The sequence below is a fragment of the Hemiscyllium ocellatum genome, chromosome 40 (genome assembly GCF_020745735.1).
Source record: "Hemiscyllium ocellatum isolate sHemOce1 chromosome 40, sHemOce1.pat.X.cur, whole genome shotgun sequence".
Taxonomy (NCBI): domain Eukaryota; kingdom Metazoa; phylum Chordata; class Chondrichthyes; order Orectolobiformes; family Hemiscylliidae; genus Hemiscyllium; species Hemiscyllium ocellatum.
Genome location: NC_083440.1, coordinates 22813489 through 22834193, shown reverse-complemented (window position 1 = coordinate 22834193; position 20705 = coordinate 22813489). Strand labels below are relative to the sequence as shown.

At 45.9% G+C, this 20705-nt stretch overlaps 1 protein-coding gene across 1 annotated transcript in view; it reads left to right on the top strand.

The window, feature by feature from the left end:
• Window positions 1-20569: 20569 nt before the first annotated feature.
• LOC132834551 (NACHT, LRR and PYD domains-containing protein 3-like) overlaps window positions 20570-20705 on the top strand; it is a gene marked incomplete at its 3' end in the record, with an annotated part of 37154 nt that continues 37018 nt past the window's right edge. The window contains exon 1 of the mRNA XM_060853493.1: window positions 20570-20678. The remainder of the gene's footprint in view (window positions 20679-20705) is intronic.

Below are 20705 nucleotides of genomic sequence, written 5' to 3'. Positions count from 1 at the left end.
CTCCTCCAGCCCCTATACCCTTCCCTTTCTCTGTAATCTACTGTCGTCCCTACACCCCTTCCTATCTCTGTAACCCCCTTAGCCTTTAAAATTGCCCCGCTCCCCCTTTCTCTGTAATCTCCTTCAGGTCCTGTACGCTATCTACATCTATAAGCTCATATAGGTCCTACACTCCTCCCTGTGTCTAACCTCCATCAGGTAACACACCCCTCCCTACCTCTGTAACCTCTTCCAGACCCTACATCCCTCCCTATGTCTATAACCTCCTCTATCCCCTACACCCTCCCTATCTCCATAACCTCATTTGGCCCCTACACTGCCTCCTTACCTCTTTAACCTCCTCCAGCCCTGTAATCTCAGCCCATTGAAATCTCCAAGTCTGTAACCTCAGACTTGAACAACTATTTCTATCTTTGTAATCTTTGCAGCTCCTAGAACCCTCCCAATGTTATAACCTCCTGCAACAGCTACAAAACTCCCTCTCTCTGTACTGTTCCAGGCTTCTGCAACCTTCCATGTCTGTGGCAACTCCTCTGTGCTCTTTCAGCTGCTACAAATCTCCATGTCTCTGTCACCTCTTGCAACCCGCCTCACTTCTGTAACCTACTCTGTTTGTGGGTGGTGCACACATGTAAGGTTTCTGATCAGAGGGTAAGAGGTGGGAATCATTCTGTGGAGGTATGGACTGCTGCCAGTTAGATGGGAGTGGATGCGAGGCCTGTGCTGAGGGCAGAGCTGTGCAAAGGGATGTGACTGTGGTGAGGGTTGGTGCTGTGGAGAGGTTTGGTAATTTGGGGAGAGGTGTTTGGGTGAGTAGGGAGGGTGGTGGTCTGGGAGGGCAGGTTAATGCTGCTCTTGAAGCTATCCAGAGCTACATTCTTGAAGTAAAACTGGAAACAATCTCCACATTAATATTTTTAGCCAGGAGATCCCAATTGCATTTCCGAAATCCACTTTGAATGGAGCTACTTCAAGATCCTGGAAAGACCAGTATGCCGTTCGGAATTGAAGATGGAAACAGCAGCTCCCTCTTGAAGTCAAGGTGGCTCTTTGGTTTGGGACATCCTTCATTCCCTCCGGACATGTCGCCAGCTGATCGTGTTCTATTTTAGTCCAAAGGTTCCTCTTCTGTTGATACGATTGAAGTTGGGATTGCACGGGGAAGGAAGAGGTTAAAAGGCAAATAGGCCACATGACTATCTTAGTCACAGGGATCAAAGCTGATCTCTCTCAGCACTGATCACCGTTGTCCTCTTCATGTTGTCAAGATGAACCTCGGCTGTAAATCTGGCCAAGAGGATTGGATTGCTGAAAATGCCCCTTTATTAATCAGGGGCCATCCTTCAGTGCCTCAAATTGTTTCCAAACACCTCCCTGATATGTTTCTACATGCCAGGTAACATCTGCAAAGTGATTGGCTGATATTATCATGGTTCTGTGCAGTAACTTCACACACTTGGAGTTCAGGAGGGGCACATTTGGCCATCTTTGAGCTTGTTGAAGTGTTGTCGAATTTGTCCCACACTTTTAATCTTGCAGAGGTTTCATACATTGACCTGATTTCTTTTGATAAGGTCCCATTGCATAGTTTTCATTTCCCTTTCAGTGTGTGTGTCTCAGACCACAGCAACCCGCAGCATGAAGAAGAATGCTGTTAGGTTGGCTTTGGTTAATTCACCAATTACCTTCAATGAGCGTTGTCTTGTTTCAAATCTGTAGTCACTGAAAGCAGGCCCTTCCTATTTACTTTATTAAATGTTTGCTGATTTTTAATAGCTCTGTTAAAAGTCTCCTCACCCTTCTCTGCTCTTCGCAAGTCTCACCGCTGAAAGTTTAGGTTACCAATTAAACACATCCTAACTTTTGTTTTGTTTTGTTTGAGACTTTAACCAGTTCAGGCAACAGGAGACAGCCTGATGAAGTGGTTTTGGAAACATTACTTAAGTAATAAAGTAATGCTTCATAATGCAGGGTGTTGAATTGAAAGGCATACTGCAGCTTTGCTTTTCTGTTTGGCTGGGGGGGGGCGTGGAATTGACACTCGATTTCTGGACCCACTCCAATACCTCGATGTCCTTGTGTTTCTGACTGGACAGCAGGCGATGTTAAGTTCAGTTACAAACTTGGTGCATGCACTTTGGCCACTGAAAGCTGCTGCTTGCTATTTCCAAGCCATGCCCTATTGTCAGATCAGTGCTGTCATTATATTCTAATTGGCCTAGATGATGCTGGCTTCTCATTGTCTCGAGGAGTGTCTGATCAATTGACTCATGTCATCTGCTACTTCTCCCTTTCAGGACATAAGAAATTAGAACAATGTAGATGTTCAGCTCCTTGAGTGTGTTCCACCCATTCAGTAGGATCATGATTGATCCAGCGTTCCTCATATCCACTTTGCCCATAACCCTTGATTATCCAACCAATCAAGAAACTGCCTATCTCAATCTTGAATAGACACGAGATCTCTGCCCCCAACACACACACAAAACAAAGAGCTGTCTGTGGCAGGGAGTTCCAAAGACTGTCAACAGTCAGAGAAGACATTCCCCCTCAGATGTTGCCAGGGTTGGAGGATTTGAGTTATAGACAGGGGCTGTTTTCCCTGGAGCATTGGAGGCTGAGGGGTCACCCTATAGAGTTTACAAAATCATGAGGGACATGGATAGGATAAATAGACAAAGTCTTTTCGTTGGGGTCGGGGTGTCCAGACCTAGAGGGCATAGGTTTAGTGTGAGATATAAAAGAGACCTAAGTGGCAACTTTTTCACACAGAGGGTGGTACATGTATGGAATGAGCTGCCAGAGGAAGTGGGGGAGGCTGGTACAATTACAACATTTAAAAGGCATTTGGATGGGAATATGAATAGGCCGGGTGCTGGCAGGTGGGACTAGATTGGGTTGGGATATCTGGTCGGCATGGACAGGTTTGAAGTTTATCCATTCTTGCACTCTGTGAAAGATGAAAATAAATTGAATGGGGGGCCTCTAATTCATTCACTGATTTTTTTTTAACCTTTATTCTGTTCAAAATCCCAGGTCAAATGAAGCTAATCAGTGTGACAGTTTCAGCTATTTAATAAATGAATTGCCCGAACCCCTTGATTAGATTCCAGTCTGTAACTCACTCCCTCATATATCCCCAATCCCCTCCATTAGATTCCTGTCTGTAACTTGTTCCCTAGTTTCTGTTTTTCTATATGTATAAAACTTCCGATCTCCTCAATTAGATTCTAGTCTGTAACTCCCTGCATGGTATCTGTTATTCCATTTACAAACTCCACCACCATCATACCACCCCCAAGCCCTTTGGTTAGATTATAGTGTGTAACCTACTCTCCATTATGTATTGTGGTCTTTATAAACTCGCTGAGATCATCAATTACATTCCAGTCTGTAGATGATTGAATATTGACCCGGGAGCAAGAACAGGGAAAGCTGCAATTTAATTCCTATACGTTTTGTTTCTACAAAAAAAATCCAATTTGAGAATTCTGTCAGTTTTTTGAAGTGCAACTCACTATCGCTTTCAATGGGAATGGAGGGGAAGCTTAGTCTCAATGAGAAACAGTAGATGGAGAAGTTTGTTATAAAGTAGATGCAAGTTGTGATTGATTAACATGCGAATTTCAGACTGTATTGAAACCCACTGTTCTGAGATAATTAAGGGTTCCAACAGAATCTGGTGAACTTTCCAAACTTCAAACAGACAGAGCGACAGAATCTACAAAATGTGACATATCTGGTCTGGGACTGAATTGTTGGTGTCAGGACTTGCTTGATTCCGAAAGCAGGAATTTATTAAATACCACACTGTCCCACTGTGACTTCAAATTTTGTGATGCCTTAAAAAAATCTGGAATTAAACAAACCTTGTGGACACAGATATGTGTTTCATGAAGTCATACAGAACAGATACAGAGCCTTCGGTCCGACTCATCTATGTCAATCATAATCCCAAACTAAATTAGTCCCACCTGCCTGTGCTTGGCCCATTATCCCTTCAAGCATTTCTTATTCATGTACTTATTTGAATGTCTTTTAAATATTGCCCTGATGAAGGGCTTGTGCCCGAAACGTCGACTTTCCTATTCCTTGGATGCTGCCTGACCTGCTGTGCTTTAACCAGCAACGCATTTTCAACTTTTAAATATTGCAACCATACATGCATCCAACACTTTCTCTGGCAGTTCATTCCACACACAAACCAGTGTGTTTTTTTTTAAAAAAACTTGTTCCTCATGTCTTTTTAAAAATCATTTTCTCCTTAAAACCTTTCTCCACTCAAGAGTATGCTCCTAGTCTTAAAATCCCCACCATTCACCTTGTTCATACATATATCTATTAACCTTTATAAGACCACCCCCATCTCTTATTCACCACTATTCAGCCTATCCTAACAACTCTAACCCTCCAGCCTGGCAACATTCTGGTAAATGTTTACTGAACCCTCTCCACCTTAATAATCTCCTTCCTATAACGACACATTATTCCAGAAGAGGCCTAAGCAACACCCTGTACAACCTCAACATAACGTCCTTAACTCCTGTATTTAGAGGTCTGAGCAATAAGGCAAGCGTGCTAAAAGCTTTCATAACTGAGGTAATGTGTAAGAGTATGTGATTCTGTGAAGTGGTGAGTTTGTGTGACCAGTGACGAACAGTGATCCCAGCCAATCAGGTAACAATGAACATAATTAAGAACTGTATCAGCCAATCATTCGGATAATCTGATCTGCTGTCTGCAATCAGTCAAATTAGTCTGGGTCATCGTCTTGTCCAATCAGAAATCAAGTACATTGATGTCGGTGATAATGGACAAGGATGTCTAGATCTTCGCCAATCAATATAGCACGATAGTGAAAGGCTCCACCCACAGATTGTTATTGACAGTCACTTCAGCCAATCAAAGAGAACATGTGGAACTGGTGGACGAATCAGCATTCTGTTTTTCTTATTTGTGTGTGAGAAAAAGTGTGAAATGGTGCATGAGAGAAATGGTGTGTGTTTGTATGAGAAATAGTGTGAATGTGAAATACTGTCTGAGTGAAATGGTGTGTGTGAGAAATGATGTCAGTGTGAAATGTGTGTGTGGTTTGAGAGAGGGAGTGAGAATGTGTGTGAGAGACAGGTGGAAGTGTGTGAGGAGAGGGCAAGAGTGACTTGAGAGAGACAGCAACCATGTAAGAGAGCGCAAGAGTATAAGAAAGGGGGAGAGTATGAGAGAGGGGTAAATATTTTGAGTGATCTGGCCTAGTCCATAACATCAGCGGTGTCCGGTAAAAATAAATTTGATGTGGTCACGACAGCATTGTTTTTGTGGGATCAGTTCGGAGCTGACAATGCTGTTCTGTGTTGTCAAACAGCTGGATGGTAAAAGGATGTCTCCAGATGAGAACAGGACGACGTGGAAGAAGGGCTTATGCCTGAAACATCGAATCTCCTGCTCCTTGGATGCTGCCTGACCTGCTGCACATTTTCCAGCAACACATTTTCAGCTCTGATCTCCAGCATCTGCAGTCCTCACTTTCTCCTCCTCGCAGTTCCTAAACGTCAGCAATGGACCGAACAGTTCAAGAAAACCTTGTTAACCCAGAGACTGCGGGGGCAAAGAGTGACTGAGACAAGTGCAGGGCACCTCCAGATATTGTTCACCCTTCTGTCCACCATGCATCATGTTTTGCCACAATCCGGACAGATGACAGTGGCTGCCCCTGGTGCCCATTGGGCTATGGTGCCCCAGTTGATGCCACCTTGAGCAGTCAAGCCTGGGTGCTGGCTATGCCACGCTGGTGTTGGAAGGTGGGGAGATTGTGCCGGAGCTGTGGTCTGGTGGTGATGCTGGGATCAGGCTGTCCCTGTGGGCTCTGGAAGTGGGTGATGGGAAAGCGGATCTCCAGCTGGTGGTGAGCACGGTTTCAGTGAGCAGGAAAGTGATAAAGACTGGAGCAGCACCATGAGCCACGGGTGAAAGAAGCGTCATGGGGATCTACAGCAGTGAGCTCAGAAACCAGCCAACTCAGGGCAGCTGTGGGCAGAGATGGGCACAGGGAGAGGGGGGAGAAACAAGAGAAACTCAGGCACACCAATCACATTGTGGCCAGCCCTGACTGACTGGCGGGGGGAGTCGCAGGGACAGTGGGATAGAGAGAGACATAGAGTAGAAGACAGAGAGAAACGCTGAGAGAGAGACTGACGGTGGGAAACAGACAACACGAATTGGGGGGGGGGGGGGTAGAGGGAGGGAAAGACAGGGAAATTAGGGATAGAGAGAGATGGGGAGTGCGGAGAAAGAAATACAGACAGACCAATGGAATGGGAGAGAGAGTCAGAGGGAGTGCGGGGAGAAAGGGAGAGAAGCAGAGTTGGGGGGGGGGGGTGTTGCAGAGAGAAAGACAAAAACAGACAGACAGAGCGAGAGAAGGGTGGGGAACAGAAAGGAAGCAGGGCAGAGATGGAGGAGGAAAAAGGGCGGGGGGGGTGAAGACGCAGAAGGAGTGAGGGAAGAGAGAGCTGGAAGAGAGGTGCAGGGAGATGGCGGGGTGGGGGTGGAAGAGAGGTGCAGGGAGATGGCGGGGTGGGGGTGGAAGGGAGTTGGGGAAACAAGCAGAAGGCAGGAGAGAGAGGCAGTGATGCAATGCCAGAACTCACTGACCTCTCACAAACACACCTCTCTAATACTGGATCACTGAATACCAACCTTCACTTTCCTCCTCCACTGGCCCTTCTGATGCCTAGCCCTTTGGCCTGGCCCTCACTATGGGACAATCAGGCTCCCTTTCTCCTGTTATTCTTAATTGACCAGGACTGTGATTACTGGCAGGAGTTAGGGATGGTGACATCCAAGTCACCCCTCTCCCAGGTGGTTACTGAACGCCCCAATGCCTCCCTCCCACCCCAACAGTTACCAATCAGTCCGCAATACACCCCATACCCTCCCTCCCAAGTTACTGACCCGCCCTTCCTGGCCGGTATTACTGATCGCCTCCCTCTCCACCCACCCGCCCCGTGTTATCAAACCTCTGCCCCAACCCACCCTCGGCCGCCAGTGTTCCCGGTCAGAGAGGCACCAGTTTCCTCTGGCTCGGGTTGTTGTTGTTGCTGAAAGCACTCTGGGCTGTCCTCCATCCCCAGCACCCTCACTACCACCCCCCCCAGGGGAAGGGGGTTACCCTCCATCCCCAGTACCCTCACTACCACATCCCCAGGGGGAGGGGGTTACCCTGTATCCCCCGGACCCTCACTACCACCACCCCCAGGGGAAGAGGGTTACGCTCTATCCGCGGGACCCTCACTACCACCCCCCCCCATGGGGAGGGGGTTACCCTCCACCCCCGGGACCCTCACTACCACCACCCCCAGGGGAAGAGGGTTACGCTCTATCCGCGGGACCCTCACTACCACCCCCCCCCATGGGGAGGGGGTTACCCTCCACCCCCGGGACCCTCACTACCACACCCCCCTACAGGGGGAAGGGGTTACCCTCCACCCCCGGGACCCTCACTACCACCCCCCCCAGGTTACCCTCCACCCCCGGGACCCTCACTACCACACCCCCCTACAGGGGGATGGGGTTACCCTCCACCCCCGGGACCCTCGCTACCCCCCAGGACGGAGGAGGGGAGTGGATTGTTTGCTTGGGAGGGACGTCAGACCGTAGCCGTTCCGCCAACATCAAAGATGGCGACGATGCCGTGCGGAGGCTGCAGTGGAGGGCGCCATCTTTGATACTGGCTTCCCCCAGTACTGGGGGGTGAGGGCGAGCAGAGGACAATCAGGACCAGGCAGGGATCATTGAGAAGTGGGCTCAGAACTCTATCAGAACAAGTCAGTCAGGTTTCACAGAGATATAAGGCCCTCGACTGTCTTTCTGCTGAAGTTGTAGGGGTTTGGTGGAGGGGGGAATCAGTTATTGGACACCCTGGTGTCTGCGATGTGTGTGAACATGGTCTTGTACAAATAAGAAATGCCTTCAGTTTGTTTGCTGGGTCGAGTCAAACTCCAGAGTTTAATTGTTCATATGCTCCTGGACAGAACCGAACTGTTTCAGTGACTATGTATGTGTATGCATATATTTTTATGGATGAAGTGCATTTTTGAAATTTTTTAAAAAAGCTCTGTTTTCTCTCCACAGATGCTGCCAAACTTGCTGAGTTTTGTTTTCCCAGCAATATCTGGGTTTGTGTGTTTTCCAACATCCGCAGTTGTTTTGGTTTTGTTTTAAATTTAACCGGTTTGCACATCGGTCTCTGCAGCCTGATCCAATTTCTGGATTAGCGGTGCTGGAAGAGCACAGCAGTTCAGGCCTGATCCAATACCCAGTCTGCCATTCAGCTGGCTAACGTTTCGGTGTCTGAAAAGAGCAGTTATTTAAAAACGGGTATTCCACTACCTTTTTTTTCAGATTCCCTACAGCTTGGAAACAGGCCCTTCGGCCCAACAAGTCCACATTGGCCCTCCGAAGAGTAACCCACCCAGACCCATTTCCCTCTGACTAATGCACCTCTATGACTCTATGACACTATGGGCAATTCAGCATGGCCAATTCACCTAACCCGCACATCTTTGGTCTGTGGGAGGAAGCCGGAGCACCTGGAGGAAACCCACGCAGACATGGGGAGAATGTGCAAACTCCACACAGTCAGTCACCTGGACTGAAATCGAACCTAGGACCCTGGTGCTGTGAGGCAACACTGCTAACCACTGTGCCACCCCATGAAATTCAACCAGCTGCCGTACTGAGATACGAACTGAAGTTCCCAGATTATTTGTATAGGCCTCTGGATTGCTCATCCAGTGACATCACCACTGTGCTGCCATCGCCCCAGTTATATGTATACCCGACATGGTTGAGATGTTGGTAATAGATTAGATTAGATTACTTACAGTGTGGAAACAGGCCCTTCGGCCCCAACAAGTCCACACCGACCCTCTGAAGAGCAACCCACCCAGACCCATTCCCCTACATTTACCCCTTCACCTACCACTACGGGCAATTTAGTGTGGCCAATTCACCTAACCTGCACATTTTTGGACTGTGGGAGGAAACCAGAGCACCCGGAGGAAACCCACGCAGACACGGGGCGAATGTGCAAACTCCACACAGGCAGTTGCCCGAGGCGGGAATTGAACCCGGGTCTCTGGTGCTGTGAGACAGCAGTGCTAATGGAAAGTGGGGTATTTTAAACAGGAATGCCCGGAATTAGCACGAGAAAGGGAAGCCGTTTCCCTAATGACCTTAGGTGAAGATTAGGGGAGTCAGGGGTTCCTTCCTCCTGAGACCCACCGGGAGCCCTTGATAAATTTAAAGGTGGGACCTGAAGGGGAGGAGGCAGTATTTTTGGTGGACATGGGAGTGGCACGACCATCCCTAAGTTTTAGACCTAACGGTGTTAAATTGACGAAGGAGTATCTTAAGGTTTCCGGAGTAAAAGGCGAAGAATTCTTGTTGCCTATTTTTGAACCAACCCCAATTAGAAGAAATGATGAGGAAGTGATAGGACAATTACTATATATTCCTGACATTGGAAGTAATCTATTAGGTAGGGATTTGATTATATTGCTGGGCTTAAAAGTTGGGGTGGAGGATAGTGCAGTAACTGTAACGATGGCTATGTTAACACCTAGTGAAGAAAGCCCGTGTTTGGATATAAGTGATTTTGGCTGCTGAGGTGATTGTGTGGGGTCTACAGTTTCATCCGTCCCTTTTGTTATCAGGAGTTAGCATTTTTGTAACAGAGTTCTGGGATTAGCTAAGGTCCCATGTAGTGAGCTCCTCCAGCAGGAAACAGCTGATTACAGAAAAAAAAAGAGTTATCGCTATTTGTTTTCAAACCCTGAGCAGTTATTAAATTGTGAAGTTTATAGTATCACAGGGTACTGTGAGCAGATCTGTGCACACATCTTAGGAAGGATAGATTAGCCTTGTAGGTAGTACAACACAGGTTTATAAAAATGATTCCTGGACTTCAGGGGCTGCATTATGAGGAGAGATTATACAAATTAAGCGTGTTCTCTTTTGAGTTTAGAAGGTTAAGGGGTGATTTAATCAAACTCTTCAAGTATGAACAGTATAATGGACACTATTCTAAATGTAAAGGCAGAACTTTGTCTCCACAAGGACTATGTGGTGGTCACCCTGGTATCATGGACAGATGTATCTGCAGCTGGTATTTGGTAAGGATGAGTTTATGTGTGTTTTTTCCCTCTTGTCAGTTCCCCTAACCACCTGCCGCGGACCCAGTCTAGCAGCTATGCCCTTTAAGACCCATCCAGCTTGATTAGTCGTGCTGCTACTGAGCCATTCTTGGTGGTGACCTTGATTCTGCAACCTCAGTGCTTCCTCCAAGTGTTGTTCAGCATGGTGGCATGGATTCATCAGAAAAGGGAGGATTGCATGTGGTCATCAATAGGTGGTTACCTTGCCTGTATTTAACCTGATTCCATAAGACTTCATGGGGTCCACGGTCAATGTTGAGGAATTCCAGGGCAACTTCCTCCTGAGTGTATCCCATTGTGCTGTCACCCTCCGCTGGGTCTGTGCTGCTGATGGGACAAGACCTATCCAGGAACAGGGATGGTGGTGTAAGTTGAGGTCTGTCTCAGGCTGCTGCTTGACTAGTCTGTGAGACAGCTCTCCCAATGTTGGCACGAGGTGCCCAATGATGGTGTGAAGGATTTTGCAGGGTCAATCAACTTACAATGGTGCAGGTGGACCCACGCCGAGTGACCAGCCACTTTGGCCACCATAGGGGTGGTAAGTAAAATCTGGAAGGGGCCATCCCAATGAGGTTGGAGACCTTTGCAAGTCCAGTTCTTGACAAGCGCAAACGAGCCAGGCTCCACCTGTGAGGAGATCGAGAGGGAGGAAACATCGCCATAGGCCACACGCACATGGAAATGAAAATCACGCATGACCTTAGATGGAGCAAGAACAGAAACAATCATTTCTTCGATCATGTCGTGGTGGAAATGGACTGAAGAGGGAACCGATTCATTCCAAGGAGTATGGACCGGGTAGCCGTAGAGAATCTCAGCTGGAGACAGTCGTGTCTTGCCCACAGGTATGGATTGCATCTAAAGTAAGGCGAAAGAGAGCAGCATAACCCAGGAGAGGACAGTCTCAGCCATTCTTTTGGCAAGTTTAGTCTTAAGAGTCAAGTTAAAAGCATTCAACAAGGCTGCTGTCCGAGGACGATAAGCACAATGCAGTGCCAGTGAATAGAAAGCTGGGAACAGAGTTCTTCATTAATATAACCCATAAATTGCAGTCCATTGTCCAAGCTAATGCAAGCAGGTATACCAAAGCAGGGAATAATTTCCTTAAGCAAAGTCTTCTCCACGGCCTCAGCCGTAGTGTTAGTAGGGTAGGCTTCGATCCACTTAGAAAAGACAACAATAACAAAAACACATTTATAACACTGACATTTAATCAACTCAATGTAGTCCAGTTGGAGTACCTCAAAAGGGCTGCCAGGCAAAGGGTATATACCCTTGCCCACAGGAAACGCCCTTGCCAGGGTTTACTCCAGACAGATCAAGCAACAGTCACTCACCATCTGAGCCAACATAAGCTGTTCACAAGTCAGTCACTGATCACTCTGGAGCCACCATGAGTTGCACAATGAACACATTCACTAACCCATAGGGCAAGATCATCACACATATAGATTTGACTCACAGGAATAGTCCAGAGTTGAGCATCAGGGTCATGCAAACAGCCCAACTCTGACCAGAACAGCTTATCAATGTCAGGGGCGTTCCCCTGGAGTTTAACAACATCTGGGATGGGGTAAAAACAATGACTGCAGATGCTGGAAACCAGATTCCGAATTAGTGGTGCTGGAAGAGCGCAGCAGTTCAGGCAGCATCCGAGGGAGCAGGGGCAGTGCATTTAATAAATTTGTCAGCTGTAAGATTTCCTTGAGAACCTCTTGATCTGTCTCCTTTTTCCTTTTTTATTTTGTAACATTCTATTTTGGTACCCCAAAAGTCTCCTAACTCATCCGCACTATCTACACTGCAAGACTACTATTCCAAAATTCATTGTTGAGCGAGCCGTAATTTCTTGAAATCAAACTTTGGAGCTTTAAAGCCATCATCCACTGTCAGGCTGTAGTTTTTATTTTGGTACTTGGTGGGATTTTGAACTGAAACCCCAGCTTCGCATCCTTTCTATCAGAGGTTGTTTAATTGCACCTCTGCATCTTTCTCAGTAATCTGTCACTGAAACTGTTATCACTTCCAGACTTGACCTCAGCAGTGAGCACTAGTTGCCTATCAACAGTATCCACACTGAGTTATATTATCCTTTGGTTTAAGTGAAATTTGACGGGACCTTCCATGAAGAATAGCAATGCCTCAGCACCAAGGTCTGTGCAATCCAACCAGAAAGAAGCTCATGTAACAGGCTGTCAGAGGAAGTGGTGGAGACAGGTACCATTATGACATCTAGAAAGCACCTGGATGGATGTATGAATAGGGAAGATTGTCAGGGATATGAGCCAAAAGCTGGCAAATGGGAAGAGATCCGTTCAGGATATCTAATCAACATGGGTGAGTTGGACCAATGGGTCTATTTCTATGCTGTATATCTCCAAGTCACAGAAACACCTCTCCACCATCTCCCTATAGCCTGCCTTTCATTCAATTTTGCATCCAATGTGCCAATGCTTTGCGTCCCATGGGCTTTTACTGGACCAGTCTTCAGTGAGGAACAAAATAGTGACAGAACACAAGGGGGCTGCTGGGAAAGAGCGAACTGATGTATTAGGGCAGCAGCTGAACCGAAGACACTACGTGTGTAGTCTCTCCCACCTGTCCTCCTTCTCTAACCAAAACAAATATTGGATTGGGATTCTATACCATGAACAAATCAAAAGCAACTCTTCCTTGTGTAAAATCATATTTACGTACATTTGAGGTACTCAGAGGGTCTGATGACAGAATGGTACTCCGTTTAACTCAGCACAAAGACCTCAATCAGTGGGTCTTTCTGCACTGCTCTTTGGCGGCAGCTGCCCCAAGCTTTCATGTGTCCCTCAGCGCGCAGTCCTGCACCTTGGAATGGGCCAGTCTGCAACACTCAGTCAAGGTTCGACTCTTTGTCCTGGAATGCCAACATATTTTGAGCCGACCAAAGAGCATCTTTCACTGAATTGATGGTTCTTCCGGTGCAGTTGATGTTTATCTCAGTGTGCGTCCCAGGGAATGGTCTGTAGAGGACAGAATCCTGCCTCACGGAGCTGCTCGTGACCGAGTCTCTACAGAAACCTTTCTCCAGACCTCCGTTGCAAATGGCACGTTCCACAAGGTTGTGGGACGGCCTCGACCCTCCCACAGCCGCTTCCCGGGCAGTATGTGGTGATGCATGCAGTCACGTTGTACAAGATGGATCGCCACAGGTAGTGCCCTATTCACCACCAGCCAAGCAATGTCTTGGTACTCGTTGGAAAGTTCTGGTGATGAGGTATTCTGCCAAACGACATTGACAGTTTGCTCAGGGAACCACGCGACAGGACTCACTGTCTTTTCCTGCAGGGTCTTGTGGATGCGTTACGCTGACCACATCCTGATGGACTTATAGTCAAAGGTGTTTTTCTTTACAAATTTCTACACAAACAGTAGGTGATGTGGAACGGTCCAACTACTTGGAGCATTCAGTGGCAATGAGCCCATCTTGGCAATATTGGGTAGAACCTCAGTACACCGTGACACTTGGTGTTTGCATACCGATACTAAGTGGCTATCAATTGGAAGGTGGTATTGAGTATGTTGTTCCCCCTCTTATCCAGAGTTTTGCACATGGGGTTCCTGTGGACCTGGTCCAACTTAGACCTTCTCAGTGAGAGTGGAAGATGGTTCAGAAGTTTGCAATGATGCAGGTCGTGGGAATCAGCCAACCTGCGCTACCTACAACAACAGTGAGAGTACCTCGCACCTGATCACCAACTGAGAGGGACTGCTGCTCCCAAATGTCCAGTTTCCGCCTCTCCTTGCTGGTGCACTCCCCTCCGCCCCGGCCCCTCTGATCCACATTGCCAGCACCTCAGGTAATCTGTTCTGATGGTGAAGGGGACAAAGATCAATCGATCCAGTTCCCAATTGTTCTTGCCTTGATTCACCTTGACTCCTCAGGCCAGTTCGAACTGGTTGCAGATGCCCATGAGTCTGCGCACTGGCAGTGGGATGTGATGTTACGGAGTACACCAGACCACGCAAAACATTCTTAAGCAGGCAACCCAGACCGTAACTTTGAAATTTGTTCCGGTAAGTGAACAGTGAAAGTTACCCGGAGGGAGGTAGCTAGGTTGACTACTAGATGTTAAAACAGGCAGAAATTCATTCATTTTTAACTCTTCAAAAGCCTGATTAGTCGTCAACACACACACAAATACAGTATATAAACATGCACAACCACAAGCAATTCAGGCCATGGTACACCCACTTCCGAACATCTCCGTATCTCATTCCAGTCTCAGTAATGCATCGGCAATCACATTTTCGCAATCTACCATGTGCACAATTGTCAAACTGAATGGCTGCAACAGCACGGTGGCACAGTGGTTAGCACTGCTGCTTCACAGCACCAGAGACCCGGGTTCAATTCCCAACTCAGGTGACTGACTGTATGGAGTTTGCACATTCTCCCCGTGTCTGAGTGGGTTTCCTCCCACAGTCCAAAGATGTGCAGGTCAGGTGAATTGGCCATGCTAAATTGCCCGTAATGTAAGGTAGGGGGGTCGGTGTGGACTTGTTGGGCCTGTTTCCACACTGTGTTAGGCCGGAACCTCAGGGTTCCAGTCTTTGCGAGTTCTTTGGAAGGAGAGACCGCACCAGCTTCTTTAGTTTGGAGCAGAGCACCGTTTATTTTACAGAATCAAAACTGGCAAACTATACAACGAATTCTACAGCATGCAATTCATTGGAGAAGGCGTTCTGTCTTCTCCTTCGGACCTGGCTCAATTATACTTCACGCCGCCAGGAGTTCCCGGTCAGTTCTCCCTCGTTCGTCCCCCTCATTGGTCGGTACACCAGAGAGCGAGGCGGTCTGTGCCTCTATTGGCCGCATCGAGGTGCCTGTCCAGCTCCCGCTGTGCCGGACAATGGTACAGCCATCCTGGGGTCGGCAGTTCTGACCCTGCAATCAATAGTCCATTGTTCAGAGTATCGATCTCATTACTATGTGTCTGACAGGCTAGGTGTTTTCCGTAACAGAGTCAATGGTTTTCCGCAAGCGAATTAACAATCATTATTATTTATCATGGGTTTCGATGGGATTCTGTTCTAGTAGGTACATTTACAGATGCTTTAACAATCATGTACTCCGATAGCGCAATTCACACCGTTCGACAGTTACTGGTTCCTTTATTAGTCATGAGTTCTCAATGGGACAGTCTGATACTGGCTGACATGATCTAATCAGCTAGGAATGTTGCTTCAGACAGGTAGCCCTGCAGTTGCTAGGTTCTCCCCCATGGCTGTGGTTAACTGTTTGGGGACTGGAACTGGTAATGTCTGCTGTAGCAATAGTGCTACCCTCCCTAGCCCCACTCTAGGCCCTCTGATGATGTATTCTCCCCAACAACTGTAAGTAATCTAATCTAAAAAAAGCAAGCTCGATCTAACCAGTCTGACATTTTCACAAACGTTAGTGTTGTGATCACTGTATATAACTGTCTCAGATGCATTGCTGGTAATATAAACACTGAAATGTTGTAATGCCAACACCGAGCTTAAAGTCTCTTTGTCCACCATTGAAAATTTCTGTTGATGAACATTCAACTTCCTGGAAAAATACCCGATGGGTTTTTCTATTCCCTCGGTCATCCTCCTATTTTGAAATAATTCATAGAGATCTGTATCTCATCTTTAAGGTGTATAAAGTAACACACTGCTTTCAAACATTCTAACATAGCAAAAACAAAAAGACCACTTGAAACAAATGCCTATAAAGTGTTTAGAAAGAGTTAGTAAGCAACAGCTTGCTTGACCAAAGCATGCAAGTGAGAACGTTAGACATTATCCTATTTCCAAACAGAAGTGAAAAGGCCTTCAAGGCATTGGAAATGAGCCAAGAAACAGAAATGTTGACTTACTCGCTAAGCTGAACCAGAAAACATGAGCTGGAGAACATCCATAAAGTTGCTGCTGTATTTTAATAGGTGTTAATTACAATCCCAATAATGCTTCCTGTGTTACTGCACTAGACTACTTCCTGCTCTCTATTACATTAAAGATTCAAATGAACAAATTAATATTGTGATTTGAGCTTAAATTTTATAAGACCTGTTGAAACTTACAAACTGCTATAGCAGAGATCAAGTGAATGTAACATAGCAGGGAGAAGGTGATGGCGGTGCTTACCCTGACAGAATGCTTATTATTCCTGATGAAGGGCTTTTGCCCGAAACGTCGATTTCACTGCTCGTTGGATGCTGCCTGAACTGCTGTGCTCTTCCAGCACGACTGATCCAGAATCTGGTTTCCAGCATCTGCAGTCATTGTTTTTACCTTGTTTTTACCTACCAGAAAGATTGTTAGCTTTCTTCATCGTTCCTCCATCGCAGAGAGGTACCACTGATCCAGGTGCTGACTTCAGAGCAGTCTGGCAGATTTTGGTGTTGTGGCCTCTTTGGCCAGTCCCGAGGGGAAAGGATGTCTCTCCTCAGCATGCTCCTGTCCACCAGGACCTCCAGGTCCCTGCTTTTAAAGTAAGATAAAACGTCCCCTTGTCTGCCACAGGCAGCAGCTCTGGTCTGCGAGCACTTGACTGATGACACAACCATCTTTTTAAATATGTTCCCGATGTCAAATATCCTGAAATTTCATGGCAGCATCAAGTACATTTGGCTACAGCAAGTGGGAGAATTGAGCTAGCATTGGACAAGATGCATGCCTTAGGGTGTGGTAAGTAGTTAATGAGTCAGTTTTGGGATGAACACACTGAAACCCTGCCTGATGAAGTAAAGCCCTCGATGAAGATGACACTTAGCCGTTTCTGGCAAGATTCACTCCGAGGATTTTAAGGTATCCTCATTGTTCAGCAGAGTAAATGATTGGTTTGTTTACCTTTTGGAGGTGTTGAGACATCAGGGTGCTGCTTGTGAGAACCAAAGGCCCAAGCATCAGGGAACTGGTGGAGTGTTTCATGCAGTTTCAGATAGCAAGGTTAAAAAAAAATACATTTCCACAATTGTTTCCAATTGAATTGACCATAAAACAGTATTTAAATAAATGTAAATAGCTTTGATCACAGTTGATTGCGTTGTTAAACTGGGGGATGGGGTGGGGGGGGGGCGGTGGTTTATATCTATTTTAAAGTTTTAAAAAAAGCAAATTTGTCAGAGGATAAAGGCATGATACAAATCTCAAATTGCAAGCAAAAACAGAGACCTGGAGAAGTGCAGCAAGTCTGACAGCATTCTCACTGTTTTCTCGCTACAGATGCTGTCAGACTTGCTCAGTTTCTCCAGCGGTCTGATTCTGTTCTAGATTTTCAGCATCAGCAGTGCGTTGTGTTTATTTTAGTTTCAAATTACAAGGATCAGCCCCAATGACCAAACTCTGATTTGCTGGCTGAAAACCAGGGACAACATCGGCTTGGTGACAGTGATTTTATGTCGATTGCAAATGGGAATGGAGAATCTGCATTTTAAGGTAAGTTTCATATAATTTCCCAGCCTATATTCTGTATTTAACTTTAAGCTTCCTTTTTAAGGCCATTGTTTCATGTTGGGGTTATGTTGCATTGGCTGTTATAACCATTGCTTTATCTTGTAGCAATGGCACTTGCTCAGAGTGCCCTCAGACGGTGTCTGGGCTAGTCTTTTACACAGGGAGGTAGCAAGATCAAACCACTCCTACTCGGTATCCTACTTTTATTTTTAACAGGCATTTTGAGTGAGGTGAATCAGTGTGTTATCCTGGACTACTTTGATGGAGATGGTATCTCATCCTCTGTGGTTATTTATCACAACACGTATCATGTGTCTTTTGTGAAAGTTTTCAATTTTGAAATTGTTGAGAACGAGGTTCAGGAACTCTGACAGTTCTCAGTCGGCAGGGTTTAACTCGTCCTACTCCTTGACACCTGAAATTCAGGAAACGCCCTTCAGAGTTTGGCTGGAACTCAATCATCAATTAATCGGTTTGGATTTTTCACATTGCGCCAGATCAAAATACCTATCAATAATGTTGCAGCAAGTCAGGACATTATAAGTATATATTTTTCAGATTTTTATAGCTGAACTGAGTGAAGACTTATCAAGCCTGTTCAATTTGGTTTTACCAGAAATGGTGTCCTTTTTCTCAATAAAGACTTATTTAGTCAAGATTAATTTCATCAATGGGTGGAACTAAGGGACAAGTAGTGGGCGGCACGGTGGTTAGCACTGCTGCCTCACTGCGCCAGAGACCCGGGTTCAATTCCCAACTCAGGCGACTGACTGTGTGGAGTTTGCACGTTCTCCCTGTGGCTGCGTGGGTTTCCTCCGGGTGCTCTAGTTTCCTCCCACAGTCCAAAGATGTGCAGGTCAGGTGAATTGGCCATGCTAAATTGCCCGTAATGTAAGGTAGGGGGGGTCGGTGTGGACTTGTTGGGCCTGTTTCCACACTGTAAGTAATCTAATCTAAAAAAGCAAGCTCGATCTAACCAATCTGACATTTTCACAAACGTTAGTGTTGTGATCACTGTATATAACTGTCTCAGATGCATTGCTGGTAATATAAACACTGAAATGTTGTAATGCCAACACCGAGCTTAAAGTCTCTTTGTCCACCATTGAAAATTTCTGTTGATGAACATTCAACTTCCTGGAAAAATACCCGATGGGTTTTTCTATTCCCTCGGTCATCCTCCTATTTTGAAATAATTCATAGAGATCTGTATCTCATCTTTAAGGTGTATAAAGTAACACACTGCTTTCAAACATTCTAACATAGCAAAAACAAAAAGACCACTTGAAACAAATGCCTATAAAGTGTTTAGAAAGAGTTATTAGCAACAGCTTGCTTGACCAAAGCATGCAAGTGAGAACGTTAGACATTATCCTATTTCCAAACAGAAGTGAAAAGGCCTTCAAGGCATTGGAAATGAGCCAAGAAACAGAAATGTTGACTTACTCGCTAAGCTGAACCAGAAAACATGAGCTGGAGAACATCCATAAAGTTGCTGCTGTATTTTAATAGGTGTTAATTACAATCCCAATAATGCTTCCTGTGTTACTGCACTAGACTACTTCCTGCTCTCTATTACATTAAAGATTCAAATGAACAAATTAATATTGTGATTTGAGCTTAAATTTTATAAGACCTGTTGAAACTTACAAACTGCTATAGCAGAGATCAAGTGAATGTAACATAGCAGGGAGAAGGTGATGGCGGTGCTTACCCTGACAGAATGCTTATTATTCCTGATGAAGGGCTTTTGCCCGAAACGTCGATTTCACTGCTCGTTGGATGCTGCCTGAACTGCTGTGCTCTTCCAGCACCACTGATCCAGAATCTGGTTTCCAGCATCTGCAGTCATTGTTTTTACCTTGTTTTTACCTACCAGAAAGATTGTTAGCTTTCTTCATCGTTCCTCCATCGCAGAGAGGTACCACTGATCCAGGTGCTGACTTCAGAGCAGTCTGGCAGATTTTGGTGTTGTGGCCTCTTTGGCCAGTCCCGAGGGGAAAGGATGTCTCTCCTCAGCATGCTCCTGTCCACCAGGACCTCCAGGTCCCTGCTTTTAAAGTAAGATAAAACGTCCCCTTGTCTGCCACAGGCAGCAGCTCTGGTCTGCGAGCACTTGACTGATGACACAACCATCTTTTTAAATATGTTCCCGATGTCAAATATCCTGAAATTTCATGGCAGCATCAAGTACATTTGGCTACAGCAAGTGGGAGAATTGAGCTAGCATTGGACAAGATGCATGCCTTAGGGTGTGGTAAGTAGTTAATGAGTCAGTTTTGGGATGAACACACTGAAACCCTGCCTGATGAAGTAAAGCCCTCGATGAAGATGACACTTAGCCGTTTCTGGCAAGATTCACTCCGAGGATTTTAAGGTATCCTCATTGTTCAGCAGAGTAAATGATTGGTTTGTTTACCTTTTGGAGGTGTTGAGACATCAGGGTGCTGCTTGTGAGAACCAAAGGCCCAAGCATCAGGGAACTGGTGGAGTGTTTCATGCAGTTTCAGATAGCAAGGTTAAAAAAAAATACATTTCCACAATTGTTTCCAATTGAATTGACCATAAAACAGTATTTAAATAAATGTAAATAGCTTTGATCACAGTTGATTGCGTTGTTAAACTGGGGGATGGGGTGGGGGGGGGCGGTGGTTTATATCTATTTTAAAGTTTTAAAAAAAGCAAATTTGTCAGAGGATAAAGGCATGATACAAATCTCAAATTGCAAGCAAAAACAGAGACCTGGAGAAGTGCAGCAAGTCTGACAGCATTCTCACTGTTTTCTCGCTACAGATGCTGTCAGACTTGCTCAGTTTCTCCAGCGGTCTGATTCTGTTCTAGATTTTCAGCATCAGCAGTGCGTTGTGTTTATTTTAGTTTCAAATTACAAGGATCAGCCCCAATGACCAAACTCTGATTTGCTGGCTGAAAACCAGGGACAACATCGGCTTGGTGACAGTGATTTTATGTCGATTGCAAATGGGAATGGAGAATCTGCATTTTAAGGTAAGTTTCATATAATTTCCCAGCCTA